Here is a 25262-nt window from a genome sequence, read left to right as displayed (position 1 = left end):
ACCTCTGGACCTCACCCCTTTCTACCCTGCTCCTTGCTCTCTCATTCCAAACACATTCCTGCCTGTGTCTCAAAAAATGCCGGTATACTCTTGTCTGATGGTCTTTGCACCCAGGCAACTCTCAAGCCTCAGCCCAAACATCACCTTTTCAGGGAACTCTCCTCTGATTGTCTTGCTTTGGATAAAAGTAGAGACGATTTTCCTTCCAGGAAAACAGGTACTGTCTCAACAAAACATTTCCAAATGAAACTTGAACTGTTGGTCAGTACCCATGTATCTCTTCCAGATATACTCACATCAGCGCCATGGTAACTCCAACATTCCTGATTGCATCACAGTGGAATCCAACTGGCTCTTCCAACTGTCTACTAAAAGGCCTCCTTTTTAAAGTTATCAGCCCACAAAACACAGGTATTTTGCCTGAAATTTTTCCTTTAAGATTTCTTACAAGAAAATATATGGGATCTAACGGTTATACAAATTTCAGGGTCCTTTTAGTTACAGAGGGATTTCCCTGGGAAAACTGCCAGAATGGGAGGAGCTAGCACAGTTGTCAGGGCATTAAACACCACTAGTATTGGGTCAGCACAAGAACCAGGGAGAGGAGAAGAAAACCATGCTAAAGAAATCGGTGAGGAAGAGCTCAAATGCCTTTAGAGAACAAAGGCATTTCATCTTCCTCACCCTGTAGTCTCCCCAATAAGACTTTGAAAGATCAGCTTGCCTGCCATTGTTCCAAGTGATAGAAACTCCCCACATCTCCTATGGTCTGCAAGAGGTGCCCGAGGTCCCTATATCTTATCTGGGGTCCATTCAAGACAAGAGGAAGCTGGGACTGGGGCCCAATCCTCTACCAGCCCTCTCCCCAAAGAGGTCAGCACAATTTGGCTTCAACATAAAACATTTCTCCTTTGGATCTGGGATCAGGGACAAAAAAATAGCCAAGGAAGGGCTTGCTCTCTGTGACCCCTGCTGGTAGCTTTTGTAAGAGTGCATCAAAGGAATGTTTGCTGCAGACCCGAATACTGGTGGCAGGGGCCCTTTGAGTGAGCGGTAGTAGCTCTCTGTACCTCTGCCCTGGAGCCTCATGCACCATGGAACATGCAGAAGGTAGGTAATGGAGGATTAAAACACTCTTCTCTTTTTCCAACTTTAATGTCAAAGGGTAAAAGAAACAATCTCGAGGTCTCTATAGAATTTGTTGGTAATAAATGGTGGGGAGGGGAAGTGGTTGACAAGCTAGCTCATCCTTGAGGGAGTGTGACAAATGCAGTTAACTCAGCCTCTAAAGTTTGGGTGGAAGTCAAATAATCTCTCTCTTCCTATTCCAGAGACACCTGATGAGCACTCAAGGGTCTTGGGGATAGATTGTTATGAAGGAGAAGCATTGTTCAAACATGACCCTAGATGTTCATCCTAAGATGCCTGAACAATAGGCTAGCCTAGACTCCTTCCATGACCGGAGGGCTATAGCATCCAAAAGGGCCCAAGGTCCCCAGGCGCCTCCTAACGTACAGGGCTACTGGCTTTCCCGGAGAGCTCCTGTAAACAGCTGGCATGATATCTAGGCCGCTTAATTCCCCAAGCAGTCCGAAGCTCCCTTTCCTAATAAGGTTGCTGACTTCAAAGGCCTATATGAAGGAAGAGCACTGGGGAAGGGGCCTCCACTAGAACAAAACCCTCCTCAACATGGGATGCGTCTCCATGTAGACGCTGAGGAAATGCAGAGCCGATGTGTGCCTTGGTCTTGATGTGTTTCCTGAACTCATATTGTATGACTGTGTGGAATTTTCCTCCATCGACAAGGGGACCCAAAAGATGGGAAGAAAGCAAATAGTAAGGTTTCATCAGGGTTAGGGTTTTCCAGCCATGTGTATCTCAAGGAGAGAGGAACAAGTGTCTTGATGGATTGGATGGAGGGATAAGAGAGTGATTAAAATGATGGACCAGTAAATTTATCCTGGGTAAAAAAGGAAATGAGAACATGATGGCAATGATGGAGAATGAAACAGTGCTTGATTCATGGGCTGAAAGTCTCCATTAGGTGAAATACTTTTATTAGAACCCTAGGAAATGTGAGCTAGCAAGAGAATGGGATGCTTGAAACATAGCTGATACTCTCAGTATTCCCATTTTATGGAGGAAGAAACTGAGGTGTAGAAAAATTTATATTTAACTTCATAGCTTGTGTTCTCAAACTCTAGAGTTATTTTTGGGCTTGTCTTATCTTCCATATAAAACTGCTTTGAGAGCATTGTCTAGGTCTTGTTCATCATCAAATTTTCCAAGGGATCTTGGTACTCTATATGGTGCACACTCCAAACATTTTTATTAAAAAAGAAGTAACTAAAATCATTTGGCGCACACTGCAGTCTCTCTCCTCTTGGTTACACCCCATCTTTCTCCCTACTCTCCTATCTCAGGGGAAGAGAAGGTACTCCCCCTCTCCAGACCTAATCTTGCCATTTAAACTCCTTAAATTGACACCTCCCATGCATTCCAAAACTACGGTGAATTAAATGATCACTATCACCTCTGTAAAGACTTAAATCATCAGTCATCAGTCTGTTTCCTGATTTAAGCTACATCCTTTCTCTTACCTTCCTTTCAATACCGAACATGTCAAAACATAAGCAAAAATAATCTACCTTTACAAAAACATTTCCTCATCTCTCTCGTCTTCTGATTCTGACCCCACTTCTCCACTGAAATTGATCTCTGTCAATCATCACATTGTCTCCCAAGTGCGCCTCCATGGGTTACACTTTATCTCTCTACATCATTGATTGATGGAACACCTCCTTCCTCCTAAAATGTCTCTGACCTCTAGGGTACTGACAGTCTTCTCCGGTTCTTTTCTTTCTCCTTGGTTCCACTTCTTTTTCCACTATACAGATGCAGTCTTATTTCAAAGCTCAATTCTCATCTCTCTTTTAACTCTTTTTATTTCTCCCTTTCAATTTCCTTTTTCTGTTCATGGATTTCTTTAGTATCACACTCTGTCTCTTTAAAGATATTATTTATTGCCATAGCTTTCTCTAATAACACTGACTTTCTCCTGCATTTCTGATTTGCTTTTCCTTCTTGACTGGCCACTGAGCCCCTGAAAATCAACTTGTTTAGTACAAATTGATCATCTTGCTCCTGAAATTAACTTCATCCTTTAGAAATCTTTCTTTCTAAGAATGGGAATACAGTATCCTAGTTACCGTTGGCTATTACATCTCCCTCTCCCTAGACATATAGTCGGTGATGTCAGGGGATCCCACGACAGTCTACTGTGAGGCCCCAGGGACACCTGTATACCCCAGGGAGGCTTCCTGTGCTCTCCTTCCTTCTATAAGGACCCAAGGATCCAGCCTGCCTACCTCTCCTCCTTATAGCTGTCACCACTCAAGCTAGACCCTGAGGATCTACAAGTACCCGTCACCTGTATCATGTGATAATCTCCCCATCTCACTGTAATTTTTAATCTTAAAAATTCTTCTATAATGATTTTATTTAAAACTATATAAATATATAATCAAATTTTTCATTCTATATGAAAACTTCCTCTAGAGAAATGAAAAGAGAAGGATGAAACAATTTACAAGGAAAATTAATGTCAAAAATTTAAATACCATGCTAAGGGTCTTTCCCCTAATAAACCCTAAAATGCTGATTATGAATATCACAGAGGCCCTCATTTTTTATTGAATTCTTAATAGACAAGTAAAACAAGCCTTGAGTTGAGTATTTGCTTTTGTTTTTGTTTTTGTTGGCTTTGCCACGTGGCATGTGGGATCTTCGTTCCCTGACCAGGGATCAAACCCGTCCCCCTGCAGTGGAAGCCCAGAGTCCCAACCACTGGACTGCCAGGGAAGCCCCTGTATTTGTTTTATAAACTAAATTATTTCCTTTTTACATTTCTAAGAATCCTAGGAGGTATGCGGCCGGGCTACCATCTATATAAAATAAATAATCTAGGTACACATTAACCTTCAGATATTGAGCATCCAAAGGAAACACTCTGATTCTGTAAGTGTAACTCTGTGCTCAAATCAAAACTTCTCAGAATTTGCTGGGTACAATTACGGTGATCCTTCAGCGCTCCAGGCAAATGTCTTCTCTACGGGTCTCAGATGGTTGCTTTTACTGTGAAACCGCCTCCATGTTTCTTTCAATTGGAGCCACAGGTACTAGTTGAGAATAAGTACCCTTACATTTCAGTTACTCTTCCATTTTACCCTTATTCTTGGTATCCCCAGTAACACAGAAATTCTTCCTCTAAGGAAACTTGACAATTCTGACAATTGAAGAAAAGAATTTTTATCAGAATGATTAGACTTGATGGATTTCTGGATATTAGGAGTCTTTCAAAAATAATTCCACTAAGCTTTCCTGGTGTGTGTGTGTGTGTGTGTGTGTGTGTGTGTGAGTGTGTTTTAAACTGGGGAAGGTAAGAAGTGAAGTAAGTTTAATAAGTCCTCTCACTGTGGCCATTGTCCCGATTGCTTATTGTACAGATTGCTCAACAATTTCAGGACAGCAGGAAAGCCTTCTTGTATTTCATGTTCCGTGCATATTTCAAAGCTATTCTTTCAAATGAGGATTGTTGACAGAATGCCTCAGACGTTAGCCATTGTTTCCGCTGACAGCCAATATCTAAATGCTGTGTTTAATAAATTTCTTCTCACATTAGAAAGTCTACTTACCGTTTATTGAAAATAATTATAACCATCATATTTGATGGCTGAATAAATTCTATTGGATGGAGATATGTGACTCAACTTTCCCCCTATTATTGGACAGTTATTTTGTTTTTTACTTTTCCACAAGTTTTACTAATCCCTTATAAATATCCTATATTTCAGTACCTGGATCAGTATATTTGGTAAAATATTAGTGAAATAATGAAATTCCTTGGATTAGATAACTAGAAATGGAATTACTGCATTGCAAGAGTTAAACATTTAAAATCCTTAACATGTATTTCCAAAACTTTCCAGAAACATATCACTTTTCATCCTCACCATTAACTTTGCTCTGAAAAAAAATCTTTAATAATTTGGTAAGAAAATTATTGTGAAAAATTTTGGTGAAAAAGTGTAGCTCAAGTTTTAATTTATGCTTCTTAGATTACAACTAAGATTGACTTGTTTTTCTTCAATGAATGCTAGCCATTTGTATTGCTTCATATCCTTTGCCCATGTTTCTCCAATATGGTTCTAGTGTTTTTTCTCATCTACTTACATGAACATTTTATATATTATGTGACTATCTGCATATTTTACACAGTATATGAACATTTTACTTGTCATGTGAATATTTTCCATATTAAACCCTTTGTTTAATCTGTTCATAGATTTTTCCCAGTTTGCCATTTCTTTAATTTATATTTAATTTTAATTTTAAATGGTTTTCACATATATTTCAGTTTAATATATTAAAATGTTGAGTCGGTCTTTTCCTTTGTAATGCCTTTCATGGCCTTTATGTTTAGAAAGTTAGAAAGTTATTTGCCCATCCAGAGACAGATAAATATTCTCTTATGGGGTTTTTCCTTTTTATATGTTAATTGTACTTTTAATTTTGATTTTAATTATACCTTTAATTCTAACTGGGGTTTTCGGTTTGTTTTATTAACTTGTTTTATTGTTTTGTGAGTGTGGTACGAGGAATAAGGGAGATGTAAATATGATTCCTAGGCCTAGTGTGCTGTGTTCCTCTCTATTAGTTTATAGGAGCTTTTCTTTGTCCCAGTGCTCTTAAATGTTTTCTGTCTCAAAATTCTGGTTCTTTAGTTTTATGAAAGCTTTTTAGTTACCTCTTTGACAACTTCCTCTAGTTTCTCCCTCTGTACATTAACTCCTGTATTTGGATATCAGACCTCATGGACCGGACCTCCAATTTTTGTGTCTTTTCTTCTTCCAATTTTCTATCCCTTTATGACTATGCTTTACCTTCTGAAATTTTTTCTCATCTTTATCTTGTAAACCTACTTCTATTGTCTTTTTCATTTCTCCTATCAAACTTCTAATTTTTAACAGCTCATTTCTGTCCCCTTAGCTTTTTCAAGTGTACATAGCTTCCTTCCCTGTCCCCCACCATTGTCCTCTTTTTGTTTCACAGGTGCACTTATTTCATCTCTCAGAAAATACTAAAACCAGACACATATTGAGAAAGCAAGCTTCACGTAATAATCCTTATGCTTAAAATTGACATTGCAATCTAGTATTTCTGTTGTGTTCTATTTTGTTCCCTTTTAAAAAATATGCTGCTGGTAACCCACAAAGTTGTTTCTATGACCCACTAATGGCTCATGTCCTGCAGTTTGGAAAGAAATATTCTATAAATCATGTTGACGCTTTTGATCTTTCAATGGCCGAGACACAATCACATTTGCTTTCTGGGCAGAAATGGGCAGACTGGAGTGGCCTAGAATGAATGAAGGAAAACATTTATAAAGATCCAGATGAGAGATGGTAGCTTGGACTGGGGTGGTGGTTGAGACAGAAGCAGAGTGCCTACTAGGGTGCCTTCACTCACATCTTCTTACTTAATCTTATTTCCTCAGTGTGCCACGTGGGGAACTGGACCAGAGCGTTCAGATGCTTGTCCAAGATGGCATAATCAGTGAGTCCTGAGCCAGATTTGAGCCAGGCCCGTCTGCTTCCTAGACCTGGCCTTTCCTCTAAGTCACAGCAAATCCATGAGGTGAGCCTATAAAACAGGAGAGAAATTGTCAGAAGAGCACATTTTGGAGCTTAAGAACCAATTCCTTGGAGGCTTCAATACCTGAAAAGGTTGACTATGTTTGGGCCCTGAAATGAAACCAAATTTATTACTTAATTAAAAAATAAAACAAGACACATACAGTGTGATGTCACAGTAACAACTAGACTTGGAGTCCCCTTTGATCTGGAGTTGATGACCCTGGTCACGTGGTACTTGTCCCTCCGCCAGGTCCTCCTTACCCTTGTACACCTCTGCCATGTCCTCCATGGCAGACTGTGAGGATTACGGTTTTCATGGGCTTTTTTAATATTTATGTTACTATCTAGGATTATACATGTTCCCCAATGTCGATTCATGTTGTCAACTCTAAACACAATTAAACAACTAGAAATCAATTCCTCTGTTTCTCATGTTCTTTATACATGCTCTATTATGCTGCTTGTCATGTAAGGGTATTAATCACTCCTCTGTCTGTCTTCTCTACTAGATCATGTACTTCGTGGGACAGGGGGGGTCCCTTCTTAATCTCTGGGTCCAATTGGCCACCACAGAGTCTGGAGTAATAGATGTCAAATTTGATAAATATGTTGTGTTTGAAAAAATTCAGAATATAAAAATAAATTCTCAGATTTTATGACCAAAGCATTTATATGATTTTAATTCACTGTTTTTCAAACTTTCTTATTCCCTGCCTCCCCCTTTGATAAGCATAACTATCTCTGCCACTACTCCCCCACCCCCTTCGGCAAATTCGAGTTTTTCCCCAGACCCTTGTCAGTGACCAACATGCACATAACACAGAACATTTGCACATCCCACAGCCAGGGCGATTTTGTCTACTTTAGTTCCTTTTAGTTTATAGTACAAACAAGAGAGCTTCTTTTTGTTTGCCTGCTTTCCAAAGATAAGTTATATGATGATATTGAGTTTACTTTTGCAAATTACAAATGTCCTCACCCCACGATTCTAGAACACAGTATCTCATGGGAGTACCTTGATCTAATTAAAGTTTTTGCTGACAGCTCATTCTAGGGGAAGCCTGTCTTTTACAGCATCTTTATGAGCGATAATTCACTGTCTGCATTTGATCACCTCTGGTCCCTTTTCTTTGCCACTGATGCTCTTCTCCTGGGGACGAGGTTTCAAACCAGATCCTCTTAGGCCTCTGCACTCACACCCATGCCAATCCAACATCTTTCGGTAGCTGTCAGCAAAGATCTGAAGGGGAAGAATACTGGCTGATGTGGAATAAAATGACATTCTACTTGGATTTCAGTGGTTTGGTTAATTCTGTTCCAAGCTGTTTGAAGACATGAGTCAAACTCGACTCTTCTCCAGCCCTGCAGTCCTCACCACCTCATCTCTCATACCTAGGTTTTCATCCCTTCATCCCTGCCAATCCATTCTGCAGCTGGAGTGACTTCCTAAAATAAATCTGAGGACTTCATCCTACTCTTACAGCCCGTCAATCGCTCTCCATTTGCCTTAGGATGAAACCCTGCTCCCTACCTGACCCCCAGAACAACTGAGATCTGATCCCTCCCTCTTGGGCCTCACCTCTGGCCTGTGCCACCTGGCCATCTATGCTCTGAGCAGTGCTATTCAACTTCTTGCAGTTTCTACCACAGACAGTGCTCTCTCTTGTCCCTGAGACTTTGCATCAAAATACTTCCCTTGGCCTGGAATTCTCACCTTGTAATCCCATCCCTTCATCTCTTTCATTAAACTTTTTTGTTTTTAAACACAATAGGGCTACACATTAATTCCTCAGGTATCCATCTTCCTAACAAGCATGTTCTCACTCGCCCCTTGCCCTCCTCCTGCCCTACGTGAGGTTAAGGGCCCTTTCTGATTGTGCCTTTTATTTTTGCAGCTTGTGGGATCTTAGTTCCCTGACCAGGGATCGAACCCAGTCCCCCTACAGTGGAAGCATGGAGTCCTAATCACTGGACCACAAGGGAATTCCCTGATTGTGCCCATTAATCCCAGTGTTTCCCCTGTATCTAATTGCTGCCTTCCCCCTCAGACATAAACACAGTGCCTGCTATACAGTAAGTATTCAATACATTGAGTAAATAAATGAATAAAAGAAAGGGGAAAAAACCCCTCCATGAAATTTCATTTGGAGTCTCATGGCTCTAGTTCATTCATTCATTTTCAAAATGTTTTTAAAACATCTACCATGAGCACTGGCTAGATGCCGAGTGTTCACGGAGGAACGAGGTTAGACTTGGTCCCTCTTTCATGCCAGCACCTCGCAGGGCTCCATGGCTAACCAGAAAAGAAAGCAGAAGTTAACTCATGCTCTGCCTTAGACAGGGAAGGGCAATGCTGGGGAACGTTCATGCCACGAGTGAGTTCTGTAACGTAGACTTCATGCTGTGTCACCTCTAGCCCAGGGCAAGACAGATACACAACTTTGTACCACAGAACTTGAAGTAGGTAGGGAAGACAGACAGACAGACCAGACAAAGGAGTTCCGATACAGTGTGAGAAGTGCTCCTTAAGAGAGCTATGTGCTATGAGGGCAGAGAAGGGTCGCGGAAGCTAATCTGGGGAGAAGTAGCTCTGGAAAGACAGTAGCAATGGGGTAAAATCATACTTAATGATGAGATATGTTGCAACTGTGGCTTGTAAACTGGAATAATGATTAAATTTCTAGGTCCCTGAAGCTACTTCTTTGTCACTCCTCTCTGTTGATTGTCAAACACTTGTATGAAATTGACAGGTAAGGAGGAAATTAACCCCATTTGGATTATGAGGAGAGGCAAGGAGGCTGAGGAGTAGCTCCTATTTGGGTGAGGATGCCTGATTTATTTTCCTAATCATGACTAAACCTAAGAAAGCATACCAGGCTCAACCCTCAAATGAGAAGCAGAAGGCCTCAGAGTCAAAGTGGTGGTTGACACCCAAGCCAACAGGAGGCTGAATCACGCTCTCCTGAAACTGTGGACAGAACTGTCTTCTTTCTAGCAAAGCTACACCTTGGATGGTGTCTAGAAGTAATGCTCGACAACTGCAGTCCTCATAGAAGGAGCCATGTGTCCACAGAAGCGCTCTCACCCCATGAGCTTGCACTAAAACAGACATATGGTCCATAGAACTCCTGAGCACTTCCGGATTGCTCAGCTTTGGGATATTGGTCCAGATGTTAGGGGACAACTGCAGACAGGAATAACTTTGAGTCTCCTCATGCAGAGAAGTATTTAAAATAACTTTTCTGAAACTTTTTCTTTTCGGCTTTCCTTATCTGCAGGGAGAAGAGTGTAGTGGTTATGAGTTGGGCCCTGGAGTTCGACTGTCTGGGTGCAAATGCAGTGTGATCCTGGGCACATTGTGGAACCTCCCTATGCCTCAGTTTTCTCATCTACAAAATGAGGATAAGGATAGAACCTACCTCCTAGAGTTGTTTTAATTATGACAACGTGCATTAATATACCAGGTTTCATTGATTCTGAGACATGCATTTTTCACATTTTAACATGTCGAAAACTGAGGTGCAATTTACACTCAATAGCATAGCATAGTTTAGTTGCCTCAGTGGGGTGAAAAATAATGGTGTAGCTTACAATCAGTGGCATCTTAGATGTGATGAAATTCAGGATTCAAAGAGCTTAGAAAAATACATAGCACATAAACAGTACTAAATGAATCTTTAATAGATGGTATAGATATAAAATATATATAGCTCTTCTAAGTTTATCAGAGCCAACCTATATAGCTCATTTTTAAACAAATGTCCAAGATAGCATTGTCAAATAATATCATGACTGACCCATTTCCCAGGAAAGAGAGAAGCTGCTCTTCATACTTGGCCTGGAGTTGGTGGAAGCATCTGGTACCCATCCCTTTATCTTACCCAAGATCTCAGAAAGGTGATATAACTGAGACCCACTGAGATGTGGATACCTTGGACAGGTAAAAATTTGATGCCTCTTTAGATCAACATTCTTTTCCTAATCATTTATTAGAGCGACTGGTACTCTGAGACCCAGCAGAGCAGTAGGATCTCTGACAGTGAGGCTCAGAAATCCAGTTCTCATCCCAAAGCTGCAAACACCAGGGAACAAATCCAAAGCCCTAAGTTACCCAACTGCTCTTCTTAGGAGGATAGTGATCTTTGGACTACCATTCCCCAACTGACTAATGAGAGTCTTGTTTTCCAATTACAGAACCCGCTATCCCTAAGAGAAGATGCAATAAACACATTTTTAATATACCAGCAAATTTCCAGTGATGCTCTAGTAAACCTTGGAGACTGGTTCTATAAGCAACTCCTAAGCCTCCCCTACCAACTTTAATTCATCTCAACTCTGGACCCCAAAAGGCGTTTATTCAGATGGCAGGCACGCAGACATGAGTGAATGTTATGTATTTAGACAGGGGATCAAAAGGAGCTTCCCTGGCCTTTTGTTTCTTGCTGATTGTGTGTTCCCTTTTAAAATGTATTCGACTGTCAATGGGAGAAAGCAGAATATTCTGTTTTAAACTTCCACATTTTAAATTTTCTTCATTTTGAATAATCTGTGTATCTTTCATCTGTATTATTTATTTAACTAAAACAAACATATATTGCCTTGGTATTATGAAAGTTTTTTTTTACTTTCCAGGAAAAAAGGAAAATGACGTTCTATTAATATGTTTATAATAGAAAGAATAATTAGAAAAGGAAAATAAAAAACTTATGCACGGTATGATCACAGTGTGTGAAGATACGCAAAGGATAATAAAAGACTGAGAAAAGCTCAATAATTGCCTTTGCACGATAGTTAAGTAAAATTACTTTGTTTTATTTTTGTGTATTGAAAATTTTATACAGAAAAACTATCTTACAAGAGAAAAAATGAAATTCTTTTTCAAAGCAAATAGTATTAAATTCAGTTGAAGTTTGGAAACAACTGTAGCTTTTGTAAATATACATATTAAAAAAACTCACAGGAGTATTTCATTTTCACTAGCTGTTCATAGATCACCAAGACACTCAGTCATTTTATAATACAAACAGGAAATGGAGGTTCTGATGAAGCAAGATGACCAAAATCCTCCTTCTCCAGATATGGATAAACTGCCTGGCTTGCCTCTCTTGCCTAACCCCTGTTAATATTATTTAGTATTTTCATGGTCCTCTCAGGATGATATAACAAAATATCATAGTGGCTCAGAAACAAGCATTTATTTCTCACTCTTCTGGAGGCCGGGAAGTCAAAGATGAAGGGGCCGGCAGAGTCAGTTTCTGGTGAGAACTAACTTCCTGGTTCATAGATGGCCGCCTTTTTGCTGTATACCCACATGGCAGAAGGGGCAAGCAAGCTCTCTCTGGTCTCTTTCTAGAGGCACTAATCCCTTTCATCAGGGCTCTAGTCTCATGACCTAATCACCTCCCAAAAGCTCTACTTCCAAATACCATCAGTTAAGTTTCAATGCATGAGCTTTGGAGGGAGACAAACATTCAGTCTATGGCAGTAATGTTGAAGACAACAGTCTGTTCAGTGGGTGAAGGAGGACCATTTAAGTTAAGTAGATGGTCTCTTCTTTTCCAAATATTGATGTGGATATAGGAGACACTTACTTATTCATTCAGCAAACACTGAGTGCCTTCCTCCCCACTGTGGGCTAGGCTCAGTGCTAATTGCTGGAGACACAGAGTGTATAAAACATGGTCTCAGCTGTCCTGGAACTCACAATCTCAGCTTTCTACCAGGTCATCTCGATTTTCAACACGGAACTTTAAACATTTATTTCAGAAATCTATTTGCCTAAGTATCTATTCCATTATAACTACTTATGAATTTAAAATAATTGTTTATTTTTATCACTGCAAAATATATTAATGAAAACATTCAGTCCTATCTCTGTCTGTATGTGTCTGTCTTAGTCTGAATATGACAGCATCTGGCAATTGCAAAAGAACTCCAGAAGTGCAGATAAATGGGAAAAGCAGAGGTCTGGGTATCAGGAGACTTTGATTTAAATCTAAGCTCTGCCATTTATCAGCTTTTGGAGCTCTCTGAGCCTCAAAATCCCTAATTTGTAAAATGGGAATAATAAGACCTACCTCACATTTTTGACATGAGAATGAAATGAACTATACAATGTGAAGCACTTAACCTATAGCAAAACTGAACAAACGCTAGTTTGTTTCCTCCATATAGTTTCACTGTAGGTAGGTGGCCAGTCTTTCCTTTAGGGGGAAAAAATGCAAGTACAAAAATCTGGAATGTACAAGACAGGTATTTTTAGGTCTCTGGTTTTCTTTTCAGAAAGATTAAAATCAGATTATAAACAGGTTAGCTGCAGGATTCACCTTGACAATCCAATTCCAAATTAAGATAGCACAGAAATTTTGCAGCACAACCCTCCAGAGACCAAAAGAACCCTTGATCCACTGGCCTTGACCAAGTCTCAGGTAGCCTTCCGAGGCACTAGCGCTGGGATCACTGTGGGCAGAAAGTGCTCATTTAGACAAAGCCTGCTGTGTGTGGGTCCATGTAGCAGGCGAGACAGTCAGAGGTGATCTCCACCTCGCTGTGCAGCAGGAACTTCACCAAGGATCAGGCAACTAAATAAAAATTTGGAAAAAAGAGAAAACACGTTCAGGAGATATGGAAAAACAAACACAGGGTGAGGGAGGGATGGATTGGGAGTTTGGGATTAGCAGATGCTAACTATTACGTATAGAATGGATCAACAACAAGGTCCTACTGTACAGCACAGGGATCTATATTCAATATCCTGGGATAAACCATAATGGAAAAGAATATGAAAAAGAATGTATATATATGTGTATATATATATATATATATATATATATATATATATATATATATATATAAATATATATATATATCTGAATCACCTTTCTGTACTGCAGAAATTAACGCAACATTGTATTGATAAATCAACTATACTTCAATAAAATAAATTAAAGATAAAACACAAACACAAATTATCATGCAATAAGAAGAGGAGGGAGGGGCAAAGAAAGTCCCAGTGGTCCATGCTAAGACCCAGGAGGTACATGGTAGGTGACCACCCTCCTCTGATCTGTCTCCAAAGGCTTTATTGAGAAAAATGGAAAGGAGCCAAAAGAACCACGACATTGGCCATGTTCACTGAACTATCTACTGTCTCCCTAGACTTGCTTCCTGGCTCCCCTGTCTCCTAATTTTGTCCACCAGCGGTGACTAGATGACCTGTCACTTTAACCACATCACTGTTTGTCTCCACATGAAGATGCCTCTCCTTGATGCTTTATGCTCCCTGCCCGTTTACCCCAAGAGCTCCGCCTACAATTCCAATGGCACTTAGACTGTGGTCTCAATTCCTGGTCTCTCACAGGCCTGTCCCCTCACCTTGCCCAACACAGTGTAAGGCCCCTGTCCCTTGCAACAAATTCTGCTCTTCAAGTCACTGAGTATTTGAGGCCTTTGTCTTTGCTTTATTAATCTGCTCCACATGGACCCAGGGCCCAACAATGAGGGCATCTGTTACAGATCTAATATTAGCAACAAACACAAGTCACATCATCTTGTATGAAGACGATATTGAGGGAGAAATATTCGGTCACTAGCAGAGACGTGGCAGCATTAAACAAGGGGCTGTGTCAAACGCTGGGGCTGTCTGTCATTCAGAGAGGGCAGAAAAGAGGGGAGGGAGAAGATTGGAGAGTGTAAACTGTCCTTTCTTTCCTTCCGTTCTGCTGTCCTAGGGAAATACGACTGCCCTGCACAAGTCCTACCATATCTGGGCCCAGGTCAGGCAGAGAGGTCCCCTGTCCCCCTAGGAGGACATCCAGAGTTCTTCGATGGTGAGTGTCAGAAACAGCCATGCTTAGGCCTCTGGAAGGTGTGCCTTCAATAGAGGGGCTACCAAACTAACAAGTCACTGGATTAAAAACCCTTGGCCACGTGGCTTAGGGGACGCCGGGTGTCTCCCCTTTTCTAGCAGCTCCAAAGTTCCAGCAAGATCAGTTGGATTAGCCTCCATGGCATGTGGAATCTCTGAAATCCCAATGGGCTGTTTAGAACAGGGGGCAAGTCTGAGCTCTGGAAATGTTTTATTTGGCTACCAGGACTTCGAAGTTTTTTTTTAACTAGCTGTCAACATTTACATTTTTTTTTCATAAAATCCCAAGTTGTTAGCTTCTCTGGAAAATTCAGAAACTGACAACCCCATGACCCTCATTCCCACAAAACAATAGTAGACTGGCCCCCAGGAGAGTCCTTGGCCTTACGATGGGGCATGAGCCGTCCTCCTCACAGCAACAGTCACTTAGATGATCGGCCTGAGCCGGGTGGGAAAGGGAATTTTCTACCAGGAGTCAAGGGTCTCACAGGAAAGGTGAGCAGGCTCTGGGTGCTGTGAGCAGTGGGCAGGAGTGGATGAAGGAAGGAGATGAACCCCATTTCAAGGATATACAAACTCCCACCGCCCAAAAGCCAAGCCCCAGGTACATGGCAGAGAGACTGCCAGCAAGCCCAGCCAATGGAGCTGCAATTTTGGGGTGGTGAGAATATGGGGGGAGGGTCTAGACATCAGTGTGTTTCAAATGTGTTTCCAGTGGGCTGAGGACCAGCACACTGGAGCGGTGCCTCTCCACCTTGAACATGCCCCTGACTCACCTGGGATCTAGTTTCAAATGCAGATTCTGAGTGGTAGGTCTGCGGCCGAAGTCTGAGCTCCTGAACTTCACCAAAGTCAAAGGCGATGTCCGTGCTGTGGATCTTGTCCACGCGTTGAGTGATAAGAAGCTACAGCCTTTTCCAAGAGGCACAGGAAAAGATATTCAACATCACTAATTATTAGAGAAATGCAAATCAGAACTACAGTGAGATATCACATCAAACCAGTGAGAAAGGCTATCATCAAAATATCTACAATTAGTAAATGCTGGAGAGGGTGTGGAGAAAAGGGAATTCTCCTACACTGTTGGTGGGAAAGTAAATTGGTATAGCCACTGTGGAGAACAGTATGGAGGTACCTTAAAAAACTAAAAAGAGAGCTACCCTATGATCCCACAATCACAGTACTGGGCATATATCCGGAGAAAAACATGGTCTAAAAGGATACAGGCATCCCAATGTTCATTGCAACACTGTTTACAATAGCCAAGACATGGAAGCAACCTAAATGTCCATCGACAGGGGAATGGCTAAAGAAGAAGTGGTACATATATACAATGGAATATTACTTAGCCATTAAAAAGAATGAAATAATGCCATTTGCAGCAACATGGGTGGACCTAGAGATTGTCATACTGAGTGAAGTAAGTCAGACAAAGACAAATATTGTATGATATCGCTTATATGTGGAATTTAAAAAAATGATACATATGAACATATTTACAAAACAGAAATAGACTCACAGACTTAGAGAACAAACTTACGGTTACTAGGGGGAAGGTGGGAAGGGATAGTTAGGGAGTTTGGGATTAACATGTACACACTGCTATATTTAAAATGGATAACCAAGAAGGACCCACTGCAGAGCACAGGGAACTCTGCTCAATATTACCTAACAACCTAAATGGGAAAACAGTTTGAAAAAGAACAGATACATGTATATGTATAACTGAATCACTTTGCTGTGCACCTGAAACTAACACAACATTGTTAATCACTTATACTCCAATATAAAATAAAAAGTTTAAAAAAAAGGAAGAAGAAGCTATAGGCTTTTCCTTTGTCATTCTCCTTTCAAGTACTTTAGCAGGGACAACCCCAAGTCTGTCACCTCTAAGTCTGAAAGTAATAATAGTAATGAATAATATTATTAAAGTAACACAAAATAAGTAATAATAATAACTTCAATAATAGCTAGACTTTGTTGTGTGCTTCTCATGGAACACTGTGCTGAAATCCCACTTTTTAAAAAAAAATCTTCAACTAGATGTGAAATAATAGCTTGTTTTTACCTCAAGCTGGTTACTACTCGTAGTCTCTTACTTATATTAAGTCAGTTGAGCTTCACAACCATCCTATTGTGGTGAGTACTGTTATTATCATGTCCAGAAGCAGCCCGCCGAGGTCACACGGTTTTATGAGCACAGCCCTGGTGTTTGGACACAGGGTGTGTGCTGGGCCCCGCTGGCTCTCCCAGGAGCAGGGGCCTAGGAGTGCTGCTGAGTCACTTGCCCGTCGCCCTAGCAAAAGGCAGAGCTGGGCTCCCAATCTCCATCTGCTCGACTCTACAGACTGAGCTCTTGGAAAGAAAAGTGAACGATGTATACAAATTGGGAGTCAGGGTTCTTGGCACATTGTAGACACTCATAATATGATAACCACGTTTCCTGTCTCTAGCCTACTTGTTTTTAACCTTTCTCCTAGAGTAGCCAGTGTGAACCGTAGACAAGCAGTTATGGGGGTGTCTTTATCCATTTGGGCTTCTATCACAAGGTACCATAAACTGGGGGGATTGAACAACAGTTTTTTTTCACGGTTCTGGAGGCAGGAAGTCCAAGCCTAGGGTGCCAGCATGGTCAGCTTCTTGGTGAGGCTTCTCTTCCTGCTTTACAGACAGCCACCTTCTTGCTGCATCCTCACATGGTGAAGAGAATAATCATCTCTCTTTTCAGAAGGGCATTAATCTCATTCATGAGGGCTCCACCCTCATGATCTAATGACTTCCCAATGGCCCCACCTGCAAATCCCTAATTGGAGATTAAGGTGTCAACATATGAATTTTAGGAGGACACATTCGGTCCATAGCAAGGGGGCAGATAGTGGGAAAACGGAATGGAACACAGGAAATGGAATTGAAATGCCCCGGCTCCCTAAAGGAGCCAAGGAATGTCAATGTCATGGGCGGAGGAAGGGGGGATTTGACAATAAGCGACACTCACTCCTAGAGTGAAGCAGCCAGTGGGGGCATTCAAAGCCAGTCCCGTCCCCCTGCAGCCCTGGTAAGAAAGGAATGCCTGGAGCAGCCATCATTCTCCCAAAAAGGTGACCTGTGCCCATTTGTCAGGTACGATTGAGAAAAGTGGACAAGAGAGCTGCCATGAGCCCAGAACAGACTGAAACAGCTCTGAGAGCCCCAGGAGGCTTTGGCCCTGAACTTGAGACAGACTGTTCCCGTTAAAAGATACCTTTCTTCAGAGGCTCTAAAAGCAGCAGTTTGGGGGAGAGCCTGGCTATGGTTATGGTAGCTGGGAAGAAGCTGTGGCGTGGTGAAACTGCCTAATTGCCTGTCTGTCTCCAAGCAGGTCATAAACTTCATATTATGTTCCCTTAGCATGCAGTACTAGACTGGCACGGTGATGGGGCTTAACAATATTTGTTGCGTCAATGAATGAAGGTCTCATATTGAAATAAGAGAAACAGAGTTTATTCTCTGGCTCTGTAAGTTATTTCAACCCCCACCTTAAAACTGGATATCTTATTTTAAAAGACATTTAACATGGAAGCAATTATGCTATAATAGGAAATATTTATTTATTTTCGGTGTTTCTTATGATGCTAGCTCTTGTTTCATTTCTATTGGCGGTTTCAAGTCATTCACTTAGTCGACAATTTTCATTGAGTCCTCACTGAACAGAGAAAGCCAAGAAAGATAATTATCAACTGTATTAATCTGGTTCAATCCATGAGCTAAACTATAGGTTAATAAAGTTCTCAGGGTCCTAGACGGTCGTGTGTAAGTACAGTCAAGGTGATATACCACAAGAGAGGTGAGGTTAGGTCACCTGGTTACTAAGGAGTTTCTCAGGAAAAAGAAACTTATGCAATAGACGCTTGACATTCCCAGGGAATGGATCCTGAGCTCTTTCTTTGCAAACTCTTCATCCTAGCTCTTTCCTAAAAATTATCCTTTTCTGGAGCCAGGATTTCCCGTACATAGCCTCAAATTCTAAATCTATAGCCCGTTCAACTCTGACACCTGATCTCTCACCTGGCAGCTGTTTTTCCAGAGAATTTCTCCTGAAGTCTCCTGAGGAGCTTCCTTCACTGCTCTCCACATTATTTGAATATGGGCCTCAGCACAATTCCAAAATATTGACTGCATTGATTTGGAGTTGCTCATAAGTAGCTGGGATGGCTGTTGTCAACTTAGTGAATGCCAGTGATCTGCTGGGTCTGTTAAAGTCCCACCTAATTCAATACGAGTGAGAAACGTGACATGTCAGCTGATACAGCAGGAAACGAGAACCTACAGACCTTCTGCTCTCAGGATTTGCCTCTGGGAGGAAAGATAGAGCCATTTCCAGGGATGGCTGTGAATTATCAGTGCTTTCAAAGACTCTGTGGCCCCCAAATTCCTCCATCCCCAGCTCACCTAAAACACCAATGGCCCCAAGCACTCAGTGGGAGGAGTTTGCATTCACTGAGTTATGACATATTGTGCCTTCCCCCCCGCCTCAGCTCCCGCCGCCTCTCTCCTGCTCTGCAGCCACGTTGCTAATCTGTGAGCACCTTAAGGCTGCCCCCACCGCAGGTATTTGCATGTGTTGTCCCTCTGCCTAGAATGATGCTCTCACTCCCTTGTCCACAGGGCGCACTGGAAGACCACACTCCCAAGAGGCCACCCTCTCTGACATAGCAGTCCTGTCACTCTCTAACCCCTTACTCTGCTTTATTTTTTCTCCTAGCCCTTATGACTGCTTGACTTGTTATGTCTCTCTTTATAATGGGAATATAAGATCCAGGAGAACTGAAACTTTGCCTTTTTCACTGTTGTGCCCCAATTCCACAAACAGTGCCTGGTACATGGTAAGTGCTTAGTAAACATGTGCTGAATAAATGAATGAATGAATAAGTGAGTGAGTGAACGGGCCCTGAAATATATAGGCACCATGTGAATCTTTTGAGAAGAGGCTCTCTGAGAGATGGGACAAAGAAAAGATGCTGTCTGAGGTCTACAGGCCTGGACGTAGCTCTGTGTTAGTTAGAGGGGCCTGAACATTTAGGGCATGAGGATACTGGATGCCAGGATCCTAGAAAAATCCAGAAACCCGGTCACACAAATGTTGCATTTTCATAGAGTGGCACCTCTAACATGTTACCCATGCCCAACAGGGCTCAGTTGTGCCCTTCCTCTGTCCTCCCTGAAATTGCTTATCCCCCTAACACCCACCACTCGCTGAGGAAGCGTGAGAAGGGTCTCATTATTACCCTGTAATCACTGCAGGTCAATGACAAGGAGCTTGTGAGGCGTTTCAGTCTGAGAGGCTGGTGAGCAGAGCGGGATGGGCAAGAGCTGCTCCTCACCAGGATCTGTTCAACTCAGATCAGCGTCCAGTCCACTTATCTCGGGAGCCAATTCCTAGCATCTGTTGTGGTTTCCTATTTAAAGTGATGAAAGGTAACACAAACATTGGGGGAAAAAGCAACTTCAAAACCCATATATGGGGCTTCCCCGGTGGCGCAGTAGTTGAGAGTCTGCCTGCCAATGCTGGGGACACGGGTTCGGGCCCTGGTCCGGGAAGATCCCACTGCCGTGGAGCAACTGAGCCCATGCGCCACGGCTACTGAGCCTGCGATCTAGAGCCCGCGAGCCACAGCTACTGAGCCTGCGTGCTGCAACTACTGAAGCCTGCATGCCTAGAACCCATGCTCTGCAACAAGAGAAGCCACTGCAATGAGAGGCCTGCGCACCACAACGAAGAGTAGCCCCCCGATCGCCACAACTAGAGAAAGCCCACGTGCAGCAACGAAGACCCAATGCAGCCAAAAATAAAATGAAGTAATAAATAAATTTATTTAAAAAAAACAAAACAAAACAAAACCCATATATGGTCACCATCTAACGACATAAATATCATGGTGAAGTTATTTCTAAATATCTGGAAAGGAATCCTTACTCACACGGAAACTGAATTGGTGTAATGGTTAATCTCTATGAATAATTCACTGTGGCCAGGTAGTCAGACAAATCCATAACTGACGCTTTTATAAATCTTAGAGGAGTCCCAAGACCCGAACTCCAACCTCTACAAGTTACGTTTAAATACAGGTTCTAATGTTCATCTTACAACTTTGGTTCCTAAGTAATAGTGATAATAGGTAATATTTAGTTAGCACAAATTATGTTTGCCCGGATCTGAACTTGTTATGTGCAAACTCTCTCAGAGGAGCAATGTGGCTAAGAGCTCATTTTGCCTAAACTGGCAAGTGGAGAGCCATGGAAACCTGATTTGTTGAAAGACTACTAAACAAGTTGGTGTAGGAGTCTGAATAAGGGCTGGGTCCTCTGGCTCTTGACTGATTGTGAAATCTTTACCTTGCCTTTGTAACACTGTAACAAGGAGAAATACCCCAAGGAGTGGAATTTGCAAATGGGTATGTGTGACCTTTTGTGCAAACATGAGGTAGATCAGGAGCAAAAACAAACAAACAAAAAAGATAAGTTTTCTACCGGTAAGAATAATTGGCAGTTTGTTACAAAACTAAATATAGTCTCACCATAAAATCCAGCGATTGCACTCTTTGGTATTTACTCAGATGAGCTGAAAACTTACATCCACACCAAAACCTGCACACAAATGTTTATAGTAGTTTTATTCATAATTGCAGAAAAACTTGGAAGCATCCAAGATGTCCTTCAGCAGGTGAGTGGATAAATAAAGGGTGGTACACCATACAATGGAATATTATTCAGCAACAGAAGGAAATGAGCTATAAAACCACTAAAAGTGGAGGGAACTTAAAGGCATATTATTGCGTGAAAGAAATCATTTGGAAAAGACAAAACTATGGAAGCAGTAAAATGATCAGGGGTTGTGGGGGAGGGGGGAGGGGGAGATGAATAGGCAGAGCACAGAGGAATTTTAGGCAATGAAACTATTCTGTATGGTGTTATAAGTGTAGATACACGTCATTATACATTGGTCAAATCCATAGACTGTACAACACCAAGAATGAACCATAAATTAAACTACGGACTCTGGGTGATGATGAGGAGTCAGTGCAGGTTCATCGATTGTAACAAATGTTCCTTTCTGCTGTGGATGATGGTGGAGGAGCCTGGGAAGGAGTATGTGGGAATCCTCTGAATTTTCCACTTAATTTTGTTGTGAACTACTCTGAAAAAATTGTCTATTAAGTAAAATAAAAGTAACGTGTAAGCCTGTAGGGTGGGGTGGTGAGGAAAACAACAGTGGAAGTGAGCATCAGAGAAGGAATATGAGCGGATGTCCTTGGCCTTGGGCGGGCCCAAGAGGACAGCAGAGTGTATGAATGCACATCAAATTAACTAAGCACCTCCTACATGCCTGTCACATTTACATCCCCAGTATCTTCACAAAACTCTCGCACTGTAATTCTGGCTCAGAGAAAATCAATCATTTTTTGGCTGAAGGTCCCACGACTAGAAAGTAGCAAAGCGCAGGTTTGAATGCCATTTCTGCTGACTCGAAGTCCAGTTGTCCCCTCTAAGTAACTGCTGGAAAGGTCAAAGCAGTGACTGCGGAAAAGTTTTGCTTTATGAAAGACATCACCCTTCAGATTCAACTTTGCACCTATGCATACAGAGTGGGTCCATGGATGGACTGAGTTTGTGGATGGAGGGAAAACACAAAACCACAGCAACAGCATCACACTTATTTACTTCACCATTAAAAGAAAAAGAAGAGGCTGCAGGGGAGGCGATAGAGGAGTACTGAATAGAGAATCATTATTACTATCCAGAGTAATAGCCTTTCTGGAATTTCCTATACCAAGGACAAAATTTCATAGTGGACAGAGTCAGGTTCTCCTGGGAGTCACCTTCTCTGCCATGATGAGGAAGAAAAGCTTCTGCAGCTCTGGAGAGGGGCCAGGGAAGGTGGCCTCACAGTCTGGTGACAATGCAGACCTCCCCAAGTCTCCTTTCTTCTCTGCAGTGCATCCCAGAGACACGGCCCATCTTCCTCACCTCTTCATGGCCACACTCATCTTATTCTTCCATGTCCAAGCCTGGCTGGAAAGGAAGATAAAGTCTCCCCACCTCCCTACTTCCTTGCTGCTCCACGAAAACAAAGTCTTCACTCCATATTGCTTCAGGAAAACAGAAGGCAACACACACACACACACACACAGACACACACAGACACACACACACACACACACACACACAGTTTCAGTACCTTACAAGTCTCTGGTCTTAATGCTACTATTCTAAACACCAACTCCCTTACCAGCTGGTAATTATAGGTCCCCTTTAGAGCCCCCACCCAGCCACACATTTTAAAATCTCCTCAGGGTGCTTACCTGAAATCTCCCTTATTCTAACCCAGATTTTTCCAAAGGTCATGCAGAGCCCTATTCCCATGCCACTTTGCCATAATCGATCCAGCGCGAGGGGTGGGGGGATCGAAATTGATGGCTTCCACGCAGTTGAAGCCATGGTTGAAGCCAGAGTGGTAGCCATAGGGAAAGGTCACGATGAACTCTCCAGCCTCCTGAGTGACCCGATCGAAGGGGATGCCGTTGTCCTTGAGGACCGTGGGCGAGATGAGAGCCACCTTGTGCCGCAGGAAGGCCTCACAGCCCCGCGCGCTGCCCGGGAAAAGCTCCCTGGCCAGGCGTTCCAGGCGCCGGCCGTGCTCCGGGGGCACCGCGTACCAAGTCTTGGGCTCCCCGAAGTGCAGGTAGTTGATGCTGTAAAGGTCCATGTCCTCCGTGTGCCAGGCGAAGGCGGTCTTCCACATGCCGAAGTACAGGTAGGGGGTGTTGATGCCTTCGATGACCACTCCGCACTCCTGCTCCAGCAGGTCCTGAATGGTTCCCAGGTGTCCAAGGTTCCACTGCTCCGTGTTTTGATCGAATAAAGAGCCACTGACGTCCGCACCATATACTGGTGAATCATAGAGGCGTGTTTTCCAATATTTTCGCTCCAGGTCCTTAAAAATCAAAGTGTGCTGTAGTCCGATATTTTTCACTCTTTGCTAAGTGGTGGTACTCACCCACAGTCATGGCTTTCTTCTTTTTTGTGGTATTGAGTAAACACACCTGCCTGCCCAGAAGTCACCTGTTGGAGGGGAGTGGCTATTAAGATGTCATCGATATCATTGTACGTCTGTCTGCCTTTCCATCCTTTCGGTGGAATTACCTTGGCTAGGCCAGCTCGGTGTGCACCTTGCGACTCCATGTAAACAATATATTTGTTGAAATCTTCAAATTCTTCCATGGTTGGGTGGAAGATCATAATCTTCCAACTTGGGTTCTGGCTACCAAAGTGCTTAGACTGCATGGCGGCAATAGAATAAGCAACGGACTCCCAGCTTCTTCGGTATGCTTTGGATACCTGAGAATGCTGGGGAGTACCTCTTCCCTATACTTCCTTTATTTTTAAAGAAGTTTAGATATATCTGAGAGGCAGGAACTCAGACTTGAACTTTTAAACAAACGAGGTGGTATCTTCTCCAGGCTTGTCAATCCACCAGAAGGACTCCGCTCTTGTCAGCATTTTGGAGCCAAAGAAAATAGACTATTTCCCAGAGGAGAGGGCTCTCTGAGCCAAGTCCTGCCTCAGCCTGCAGCTCTGTGGGTTTCCTCTGTTAGGGATATAAGTGCCTGAGGCCTCTCCAGATTCCCAGGCTTGAGTGCATGGGTGGCTTCTCACCTCACTGTAGCAGAAAGTCTCTCCATGGAAGTTTCCAAGCCAAACCTACAGAAAGTACAAAATATTGAAAATAAGTGGATGACAAAACAAACTGATTTAACATCAAGTTAAAGAAAATTGTATAGCAATCTTAATTTCAAAGTTTGAATTTAAGGGCAAAAAGTACACTCTTTTGGTAGGCATGTAAACTGGTGCAGCTATGGTGCATACTATAGAAAACAGTATGGCAGTTCCTCAAAAATTTTAAATATAAGCAACATATGATGCTGCAGTCTCACTTCTGGGTATATATCCAAAGGAAATAAAAACAGAATATCAAGGAGATATCTGTCCTCCCTCATTCTCTGAGGTATTATTCACAATGGATAATATATGGAAACAACGAACATGTCCAGCGATGGTTGAATGGTTACAGAAGATGTGGTACATATATGCAATGGAATAATACTCAGCCATAAAAAGAATGAAATTTTGCCCTTTGCAACAACATGGATGGTCTTGGAGGGTACTATGCCCAGTGAAATAAGACAGAGAAAGACAAATATGGCATGGCATCACTTATATGTGGAATCTTAAAAAAAAAAAAAAAAGTAAAACTTACAGAACCACAGTAGAAAAGTGGTTGCAGTGGAGGGCAGGGAAGGGAGGGTAAAAGGGTACACAGTGAAGAAAGTCTCAGGAGCTAATGTTAACCATGGTGATTATAGTTGATAACACTGTGATATATAGTTGAAATTTTCTAGAAGGGTAGGATTTAAATGTTCTTACCAAAAAAAGTAAATATATGAAGTAACTGTTTTAATTAACTCCATGGGGGGAATCCTTTCACAATGTATATCAAATCACCACAAAGTTCACTGAATATTTTACAATTTTCTAAGTCAATTATACAGCAATAAAGCTGAAATTTAGAAATAAAAAATTAGGGCAAATCATAAGACAGAAAAAGAGGACTATCTAACTGAAGTGTAAGGACATTAAGCAAGCTAGAAAATAAAGGAGTTAAG

General features: G+C 42.1%; 1 long non-coding RNA gene and 1 pseudogene across 2 annotated transcripts in view; both read right to left on the bottom strand.

The window, feature by feature from the left end:
• Positions 1-25262, bottom strand: part of LOC309636721 — a 939587-nt gene that overhangs the window by 295856 nt on the left and 618469 nt on the right. The window lies entirely within an intron of this gene.
• LOC309636422 (lysine-specific demethylase 4D pseudogene) lies at positions 22953-23906 on the bottom strand (annotated as a pseudogene). Its single transcript has one exon. The product of its transcript is annotated as a lysine-specific demethylase 4D pseudogene (transcript).

This window comes from Balaenoptera physalus, assembly GCF_965194825.1.
Source record: "Balaenoptera physalus genome assembly, chromosome: 10".
NCBI classification, from domain to species: domain Eukaryota; kingdom Metazoa; phylum Chordata; class Mammalia; order Artiodactyla; family Balaenopteridae; genus Balaenoptera; species Balaenoptera physalus.
This window is presented reverse-complemented; position numbering and strand designations above follow the sequence as displayed.